General features: G+C 41.8%; 1 pseudogene; it reads right to left on the reverse strand.

Annotated features, from left to right (window-relative positions):
* Positions 1 to 8,143: 8,143 nt before the first annotated feature.
* LOC140712124 (putative uncharacterized protein MSANTD5) lies at positions 8,144 to 9,271 on the reverse strand (annotated as a pseudogene).
* Between the last annotated feature and the right edge of the window lie 1,396 nt (positions 9,272 to 10,667).

Genomic DNA, 10,667 nt, shown 5'->3' on the forward strand with positions numbered 1-10,667 from the left:
AATCTTTGTCAGAGCCTGTGTCCAGAATGGTATTTCCTATATTTTCACTAGGATTCTTATAGTTTGAGATCTTATGTTTAAATGTTTAATCCATGTTGAGCTAATTTTTATATGTGGTAGAGGGTGGGGGTCCAGTTTCATTCTTCTGCATATGGCTAACCAACTATCCCAACACCATTTATTGAGTAGGGAGTCCTTTCCCATTGCTTATTTTTGTTGGCTTTGTCAAAGATCAAATAGCTGTAGATGTATGGCTTTATTTCTGGGTTCTCAAATCTGTTCCATTGGTCTATGTGTCTGTTTCTGTGTCAGTACCATGCTGTTTTGGTGACTGTAGCTTTGTAGTATAGCTTGAAGTTGGGTAGTGTGATGCTTCTGGCTTAGTTCTTTTTGCTTAGGATTGCTTTGGCAATTCAAGCTCTGTTTTAGTTGTATGCAACTTTGAATAGGTTTTTCTGAATCTGTGAAAAATGTTGGTGGTTTGATAGGAATAGCATTGAATCTGCAGACTGCTTGGACAGTATGACCATCTTCCAATCCATGAGTATGGAATGTTTTTCCATCTGTGTCATCTATGATTTCTTTCAGCAGTGTTTTGTAGTTTTCCTTAGATCTTTTGCCTCCATGTTTAGGTGTATTCTAGTATCTTTTTTTGTATGTATATATTGTAAATGGGATTGTATTTTTGATTTAGCTCTCAGCTTAAATATTACTGCTGTGTAGAAATGCTACTGATTGTTACACATTTTTTTTTTTTTTCTTTTTTGGAATCTGAGAATTTACTGAAGTCACTTAGGTCTAGAAGTCTTTTGTCAGAATCCTTAGGGTTTTCCAGGTAGAGAACCATATTGTCAGTGAAGAGAATCTGACTTCCTCTTTTCTTATTTGGATACTCTTTATTTCTTTCTCTTGCCTGATTACTCTGCCCAGGACTTCTAGTACTATGCCAAGTAGAAGTGGTAAGTGTGTGGGCATCTTTGTTGCCTCCTGATTCTCAAGGAGAATACTTTCAGCTTTTTCTCATTCAGTTTGGCTGTGGGTGTGTCATAATTGCTTTTTTGAGGTCTCTTCCTTCAGTGCCTTGAGAGCCTTCATTGTGAAGGGATGTTGGATTTATCGAAAGTAATATTGTCTTAACATTTAAAGACAACTACAAAAGGTAACTCTCTGCTTATTTTCCATCTCTAAAAGTATCACTATGATACATTTTTATTGCAGTAAAGTCTTAATTAGAATTAGCAGTGAGAAATCAGCCTCAGAACAAGAATCACTGAAGGACTAGTATTAGTTATTTAAGGTCACAAATTATATAAACAAAGGTTAGTCAGGAAATCATTGTCTTATTTCTAAAAATTGGCCCCAGGAATTAATCTACATCTTCATTTGGGTCACATTTCAGTGAATGCTATGTGATTGAAAGTGACCACTATTGAACAAAAGTCTCCAACAGAAAACAGGAAGTGGGAAAAGTCTTATTTCTCCCAAAAGAGTTATTTTAATATCTGCTGAGACACTAATGGCATTTAATTTATCTGTTCAATACACAGCTGAGGCTGTGAAGAAATGGGGGACTAGTCACCCACTAATCTCCTGGGTCCCTCCTCTTTAACCCCACTGGAAACAAGAGGACAAATGATCACATATGGTGTAGTTTGTAGAGAATTTGCACAACTGGTCACAGAGCAGCAAGGTAAAGAAAGATTTAAAACGTTTATAGAGAAAGCAGTATAGAAAAACAGTTGGATTGTTTCATTTTTAATGGATATATCGTCTTCCATTACTTCTGAAGAGTCAGTTTGCCAATTCCATAAACAAAGTCTGCTGGTATTTCTGAAATAGCTTGAATCGGATCCATTTAGGGAGATTTTTGAGTATGTTTTCTGGCTACTTTATCAGGGAAGTCATGTTGGCATTTTGAGTGTCCTGTACCATTAGCACTCAGATCCTCTAACAGCCTTCAAATGAGCTGGATATTTTCCTTTTCCTATGGTACAAATAATCTGGTTAATGCCTTTATGTACCCTTTAGAGAGATTCCACACCATGGCAAGTGTACAGTTAGTCCTTCAATCTTTGTCCAGAGTATTGGTAGCCCGTTTGATTAATAAGCTCTATGTCTGATAAGTCGCCGAAGTGTAGAAAATGAACAGCTGACATTCGCATTTTGCTATTCTTGTATTGATCATTGATTATACAGGTCATTGGCTGTTCATCTGTTTTATCCTTAGTAACATTGGTTTATTGGGCATTGCCAGAAATCCTGTGGGTTGGAGCTCCAACAGCCATTGCAGCTCTGCTGCCTCTCATAGTAACCAAATCCTCTTAGCTTCTGCCAGCTAAATGCTGCCCTCTTGCTGCTATTCCAGGAGACTACCTTACTCACATACATGAGAAAGCCCAGTTTTCATAACACTGTCTTGCCATCAACCTGGGACTATGTAAGACAGCCAATGGTGAAAATCTCAAAGATGCCAGTGCTACTCCTGCTAATACACTTACTACCTTGGTGAAGGTTATATCTTCCAGGTACTCCTAGGGAACATAAATGCATGATGAATTATCTAGTCTTAAATTCATTCTAGCTTGCCCAACTCTGAGCCTTTTGACTACTTCAATACTCAACCTCCAGTAAATATGTTGGAAATTCCAGAAATGCCTTGGCAACTTCTTCTCCCATGCTTAAAGGAGTCATCCTGTGAGGGCACTAAGGCTCATACAAGGTGTCTTTGAGAATATTTCAGATTCCCCTTTGAGGAGTGACTTGGCCCAGCTACTGGGACTGTTGTCCATATACAGCCTTCAGCTATCTGCTTTCAATTCACCCAATAACATGCCTTTCTTCATGTAATGACTGTGTTGGAAGTGTAAAGGCCCACCCATGTTGGCCCAGTGTGGAACAACTCTAATGGGTTAATTCTCTAGAACTCTCTAGAGTTGGGTAAGGTTCTCAGCTCTCTATTGTAGTTGACTTCTATGACCAATCCTGCTGCCTCGCTCTCCCATAAATATTCATCCCGAATAAATACTCAGCATGCCAAATTCTTAACATCTGCTTTTGAAGAAGCCAGCCTGAGGCAGCTGGTCCCAGAAGTGGTCCAAGAAAGCAGGCAATACTATGGTGCTTGATTTAGGCTCGATTCCTGACTGTCCACTCTGAAGACCTTATTGGTTGCAGGTGGAACACAACCCTCCACAAATAGCAGTCCAGTTGTTAAATGATCTTCCTAGTGATAAATTAGGATGGTATACTGGTAGAGTGAAGTGCATTCGTTAGTGTAACATAGCATATTTGAGAAGTACAAGGGAAATAGTCCTACTTCTTTTACTGGCTTTGTACCATTGACATTGGAGATCCATAGTGTCATCCTGGCCCCCATGATAAAGTAGGGACATACTATGGCCAGATTATGAATAGTCAAGACCAAAGTTCAGCAGCTTATGGGCCCATTGCATCTAGCCTGGTGGTGACTTCCCAAGTCCCAGAATATATTGGAATGGACATCCTTGGTGCTTGGAACACCTCTCACTTTGAGTGTTCTTGGCCTTTTCTGCTATAATAGCAATTACCTACAGGCCAAGCAGAAGACATTCAAACTTTTACACTGAAAAGGACTGGTTAAAATCAGTATCACTCATAAGGATCCAAATAACATGAGATTGGTGATTCCTATCACAGCTCCTTTTCATTTACCAGCCTGGCCCCTGCAGGACTGAGATAAACCCTGAAGGATGAGAATAGGCTACTGCAAATGCAGTCAAGTAGCCTGAATTGTAGCTACTGTTCCAGGTGTGCTGTTATTGCTAGAACAGAGTAAGGCAGCCTTAGGTACATGATAGGCAGCCATAGATAAACTGCCTTTTTTTCTGACCAGAAAAGAAATGGTCCACATTAATGTGCAATAGAAAACTACAGGGACAGTTGTGCCTTTTGTTACTGCTCCCGCTTCTGTCATAATGTAGTCTGAAGAGATCTGTACCACTTGGACATCCCACAGAACATCACATTGGACAGGATAAGCAAAACGTGGCTAGCGTGCTGGAGGTCTTGGTAACGTACAAGTGCCTCAGATGTAGACAGAGATCCTGTGGAAGTTCATGGACTTGTCCCCATAGGGAGATTTTTAGGGCCCAGTAGCTAGGGGTGTTCTAGGATATACCTTTATACCTTCCAACATGAAAGACAAAGTATTGTGTATTATGTTGCCTGTTGTAAAGAGAAGCACAGGACCTAGTAAGCTGCTTTAGATTGGAGACACCATATTTCAAGACTAGGGATGCTGCTCTAACCTTATACTAGGTGCCATTCTATTTCCACCCCAGTTCTCTTAGTACTTGTGATGCTAGAGCACGCTAGGGTTCTGCCCCGCTTTCAACCAGTAATAGGTTCCCTTTACTACCTGGCTAGCAAGTGATTCTATCCCAGAATGCCTTCCTAAAATCTCATTCCTGAGATCACTTCTGGAATGAATTGCCTTAATTTGGGTAGCCCCAGGATGAGACCTTGAGGCAGGTTTTCAAACATCTGTGGTTTATTGGCTGCCTTTCCTTCTGTCTCAACTCCCCAACCTTTTACTGATACGTTCTTCTAAAAGGGTACATTACCAAGTTTGTCATCCTGAGAACAACTAAGGGAAATTCTGCTGGGGAGAGTCTGGTGGCCAGAGTAGATACACACTTCAGAATTGTCCCAGCCTGAGAGTCAGGGGATCTGGGATATTTATCTGCTGACGTACATCACTCATTATTAAAGGGTTGTTACAATGTGGTGTTGATTTCCTGATATATATTAACTTGCCACAACTGCATTGTTGCCTGACAGAACCTTGGGTGAAGACACGCAGGCTGAGGTGACACAGATGGGGTGTCAACTATGCTACAGTAAGCCTAACCAAACTACATGTATAGAATCGCTTTAGCCATTTCACATTATTCCACTTACTACGCTACTACCACTCTTCTTGCTCTCCATTGCATAGGTCAAATATTTTGTTAGCTTAGAAGCCATGCATTAAGCCTTACTTTTTGGCTTATTTCAGTCCTGTTTCTGCACATGAGATGCCTAGGAAGGTTTAGAAGTACTACTTCCTATCCTAGTTTGTTTCAGTTATATTACAGCATTAGCATTAATAAGGTCACTTTAAACTACATTGTTTTTAATGTCTGCAATGTTATGTTTTCAGATACATTATTTTGCACATGTCTGCCTGCCAGGGTTTTACTTAGAACATCCTTTTTTGGGTGCTGCACTTTTGGTTCACTTATTTTTTTAGTTGATATCATTTTTGATAGTGTATGTATATGGGACACAATGTGATGTTTTGGTATGTGTATACAGTGTGGCGTGATTAAACCAAGCTAATGAACATATCCATTACCTCACCCATCATTTTATATGGTAAGACATTTGAAGTTGACTAGTTATTTTGAAATACATTATACATTACTGACCATAGTCACCCTGCTGTCCTACTGTGTGATAGATGTCATAACCAATTCCTCCTATCTGAAACATTGTACCCTGTGATTGACAACTCTTTGCCCTCCCTCCCTAACCCTAGCCTCTAGTATCTGTAGTTTGTGTGTTGTTGTTGTTGTTTTGAGATAGGATCTCCGTCACCCAGGCTGGAGTGTAGTAGTGTGATCTTGGCTCACAGCAACCTCCACCTCCCAGGTTCAAGCGATTCTCCCACCTCAGCCACCCTAGTAGCTGGGATTATAGGCACATGCCACCACGCCTGGCCAATTTTTGTTATTTTTGGTGGAAATGGGGTTTTACCACGTTGCCCAGGCTGGTTTTGAAACCCTGGGCTCTAGTGATCTGCCCACCTTGACTTCCCAAAGTGCTGGGATTACAAGTGTAAACCCCTGTGCCTGGCCTGTGATTCTACTTTCTACTTCTCAGTTCAATTTTACTGCATCCTACGTATCAGTGAGATGGTATGGTATTTGTCTGTCTTTGCCTGGCTTATTTCACTTAGGTGAAAGTGGAGGAAATTTTGCTATGTTGTCGCAAGTGATGGGACTTTTCCCTTTTTAAAGGTTGGCTAGTACACCATCGTGCATATATAACCATTGTGTATGTATACCACTTGTTCTTCACCCATTCATCCATTATGAACCCTTACTGTTTCCTTTTCTTCATGTATTCAATTCTTGTGATCATTACACCTATATTTTCTGTAACCAGTGTTTTTCTGGTTTTTATAATCACTGGTTATAACCAGCGTCTTCCTCCAAACTAATGAATTTACTTCCATCTTCACTCTATAATCCTCTCTCACCCTGACCCAATACATACGCAGTTTTATTTTCATAAATTTTGGTTCTAGGTTGATAATGGACACACTACTGAATGCTTATTCTTGTTCATCTTGTAAAAAGTGTTACAAGCATGAGGATGCAAGACAAGGGGGACAGAATGGAGCTGCCCAGCTCTTGTCCTGGTGGAAAGTGACCAGCTTCTACATTCTTATGGAAAACACTTACCCAGAAAGAGGGTGAACAATAGTACAACTGGCAGCAAGAGCATGGTTGAGAGTTCAGAGGTAGCTCTGGGTCAAGTGAGGCATGGCAGGCAACTGTACTACAGGTCTCTCCAGTGAGCTCACTAATGGGGCTCCCAGGATAGGCAGTAGCAATGGCTAACTAGAGAAGCGGAAATATTTTATTGCAACTGAGATCTGGCTGAGCAACCAGAATTCTTCTCTTTGCCTCTAGGGCATTCTGTTGACTATGCTAGCACTAGACCCAGAGTAGGGAGGAGAGAACATGCTTAACTTCACCCCCCACCCCAGGCAAGTTCTTATGGCTCACCTCCTTACCCCATGTTTACTTCAAACATGACCTGAGGGCTCCAGTTTCAAATTGAATTGGATAGTCAGTTATTAATATTATATATGTAATACTATTAATATTACAAAGTTACAGAATCATCTAGGGAAAGATTTGACAAATGATTAAGGTTAGGGAATGGAGAAAAGTAGCAATTTTGTATTTGTTTTTAAAGTTCAGAACAGTTCAGTAAAGTATGAATCACTTATCTTTTTCTTTCCCAACCTCAGCAATGACTGTCAACCTTCTCCAATTGCCATGTCCCTTGCTCGACTTCCGTGCCAGTTCTCCCCCACTTGACTCCTGTGTAAACTTATGTCTACTTTTCGTTATCTCAGGGTATATTGTGTTGAAGACCAAGTTTTCCTGTGTACTTAACATCCGCACCTACCATTTGACTCTACCAGTTATGCCTCCTTAGGTTTTCAAGCTCTTCGCCTTGCTTCTCCTGCCTCTTTGTCAGCCCATATTTTAGTCCATTTGTGCTCTTATAATAGTACTACATATAGACTGGGTAACTTAAAAACAAATTTTCTCACAGTTGTGGAGGCTGTGAAGTTCAAGATCAAGGTGCTGACTAGTGAGGGATCTGGTTTCTGTTTCCAAAATGGCTCCTTGTTGCTGATCTTCTGGAGAGAGGTATGCTCTGTCCTCCCATGGTGGGAGGGCAAAAAGCCTAATGCTACAAGGAAGCTAACAGCCTTAACTCCATTCATGAGGGAGGAGCCCTCATGGCTTGTTCATCTCTCAAATGCCCTACCATTACACTGGCCATTAAGTTTCAGCATGTGAATTTTGGAGGGAGCATACTTAAACTGTAGTATTCTATCCCTGGTCCCCAAAATGTATGTCCCCTCCCTACATACAAAATACATTTATTTATCTCAATGGCCCCCAAAGTCTTAACTCTTTTGAGTATCATCTGTAAAGTCTGGAATTTAATCTAGATATCACATAAATCAGATATGGGTAAGCTCAAATGTATGTTTCATCCTGAGGAAGATTCCAGCTATAAATCTGTGAAACAAAGTTATTACATGCTTCTAAAACACATTGGGAAATATCCAGGACAGATTTCTATTCTAAAAGGGAGAAATAGGTAAGAAAGGGTTTTAACAGGTCCCAAGTGAGTCTAAAACTCAACAGGATAAAATATCAACAGGACATAAAATATTTTTTTTTTTGAGGTCACAGTCATTAATTTATTTCACATGTATTCTCATTGCACTGGATGAGGAGAGAAAGGAGTCATGTACCAACATACACAGATTGTGTTATTTTTCAGTCTTTCTGATAGAATCAGGATCCAGATTCTAATTGTCTTCAGGATCTGGATTAGTAGTAGAGATGGACCACTGAGGTGGGGGGCCCAGGGCTGCTGAGAGAAAGGCAGGATACATATATGGAACTGACCATGGTGGTTTCATGTTCCAGGGCTCCCATTTGGATACCTGAGGATTTTCTACATAGATCACAAGTATCGGGGTCCATATCAGCTCCTGAAAGGCTATGGGAACATTATAGGCCTTGGGCTGGTGCTAAGGAGGTGTGAGGTCAGCCACATCTGCACAGGGAGGACCTGAGAAGATGCTGATCTTCCATCTGTATCCCAGAATCTTGTGCAGGGCCTCTGTAGGAGATTGGTCAGGGTGGTGGGAAAAGTTGTAAGTTATAGGGAAAGACACAAACCTTCTTGAGAGGCCAGGAGGTTTTGCAAAGCTTAGGGAGAGAATAAAAGCTGAAGACAGCTAATTCTCTTACCCTGAGGCAGAGGGCCAGAAGTAGGTGCAAGTGAATGTAGGGAAGCTTATCTAGACAATTTACTCATGTTGTCTGGAAACCAACCTTTGGTCATCCATGTGCAGGACTGCTCCCTGCAAGTCGGGGATGAAAATGTTAACTATCCACAGGTTGTGTTGGCTCCAGGCCTTTGTCATTAAATCTGTACTAAATAAATACAAGTGTCTCCAGCTTATCCGCACTACTCTCTTAGGCCCCTCGTGCCGGCAGTCCCCTAGCCCACTCTTTCCCTGGATACTTGTGTCTGGGTACTCCTTTCCTCCATTGCTCAGCCAGAGTCTGCAGGACAGGCCCAGCAGGCCTCTCCATAAGGACATGGCAAGAGTTGGCACCTTAGCCTCTGGTTGGCCTCATGAATAGTGTAGTATAAGTCCTGCAAGCTTATCAGCATCTGGAGACATTTCTGCCATCTCTTCTTCATACCCCTCTGCTTGAAATGCCGGGTAACTGTTTTTGATACTATGTGATACCCTGTATACTTCATGCTCAAGAAATTCCCATTCTTGCAGGAAACTGGATTTCCTGGTCACTCCATGGTTTAATTAACTGAACTGAGGGCTTTTTTGGTCCCTGGGCTGCTTTTTTCTGCTTCATTTCTGGATGTTTCTGGTAGTTTCAGTCTGAAGTGTCACTTTCTCCATTTTTATTCCTGAGTTTTCTCCTGGGATTCTTCTCACTGTGCCTGCAGGGCTTGTTCCTGGGTTGGTGGAACACTGGCACTTACTCTGCTGTAATGGAACCTAGGAGAGTCAGGAGGAACTCAAGTGTGGAAATGTGTTTGCTTCTCTCTGCTTCTGGAGGTCTTTCAGGATGTAAAATCCTAAACGTTTTTTATGGAATACCTTGATAACCCTCGTTGACTTTACCACTGTCTTTTTTTCTTTCTCTGACTCTTCTGATGTTGTGACTTCCAGATACACTGGATGTGGAGTGGGGACAATGGCTCCATGGCTTTTCTGGGTTCAGCCTATGCAGCAGCTCCCTGGTTAAAGTCAAGTGCTTGCAGGTCTCCCAGGCTGTAGTTGCATACTGAGCATACAGTTCTGGGGTCTCTGGGACTGCCTCACCCCCATGACTCCAGCAGATGCTCTCCTAGTTAGGGTGTTCTGTTAATACCCTTGGAGATCCTCAAAGGTGGGACCACTGAAGAGAGTCCTCATGGCTCCACTAGACATTGTTCTCATGAGGACACTTGGTGGTGGTCCCACCTTTCATGGTTTTTTGAGGCATCCTTGGAAATCTAGGTGGAGGTAGCTATGCCTCTACAGCTCCTGCACTCCATATAGTTAGCGTCACATGGACACAGCCAAATTTCACTGCCTGTGCTCTCCAGAGTGTAAGCCCAAGCTGCACCTGGGCCTGCTTGAGCCACAGCTGAAATGGTCAAGGAGCACTGCCCTGGAATACAGGGAGCAGACTTGACACAGCCCTGGAAAATGAGCTCTGAGGTCTCACAGGTCCTCTGAGTACCTCTCTTAACCATTCTGCCCTCAAGGCCCTGGTACCCTGGGGCCTGCAATGGGCATGTCATCACAAATCTCCATAATGCCTTCAGGGTCATTCTCCCATTTTCTTGACGAACAGCACCTGGTTTCTGTCTGCAGTAATCTCCTTATCAAACAATTGCTTGGCCCCACCCTTTTTTTTCTCTCCTAACCATGCTCTAAATATTTCACATAGCCAGGATGAAACTTTCCAAATCTTTATATTCTGCTTTCTTTTAAATCATGAATTCCATCTTTCTATATTTCTCCATAAGCAGTTAAGAGAAGCCATGCAGCACCTTCAAGACTTTACTGCTTAGAGTTCTTCCATGAGATACTCTAGTTTGTTGCTCTGATTTCTGCCTTCCAGAAAGTCTTGGGACATGTACAAAATTCAGCCAACATCCTGGCTACATGATGTAACAAGGATGACCTTTCCCCCAGTTTCCAATACTTTCTCATTTGAGACATCAAAATAGTCATCATTATCCATATTTCTACCAATATTCCATTCATAACCACTTGGATCTCCTCTGAGATGAAAGCTGTCTTT

Source organism: Chlorocebus sabaeus, chromosome 7 (genome assembly GCF_047675955.1).
Source record: "Chlorocebus sabaeus isolate Y175 chromosome 7, mChlSab1.0.hap1, whole genome shotgun sequence".
Taxonomy (NCBI): Eukaryota; Metazoa; Chordata; class Mammalia; order Primates; family Cercopithecidae; genus Chlorocebus; species Chlorocebus sabaeus.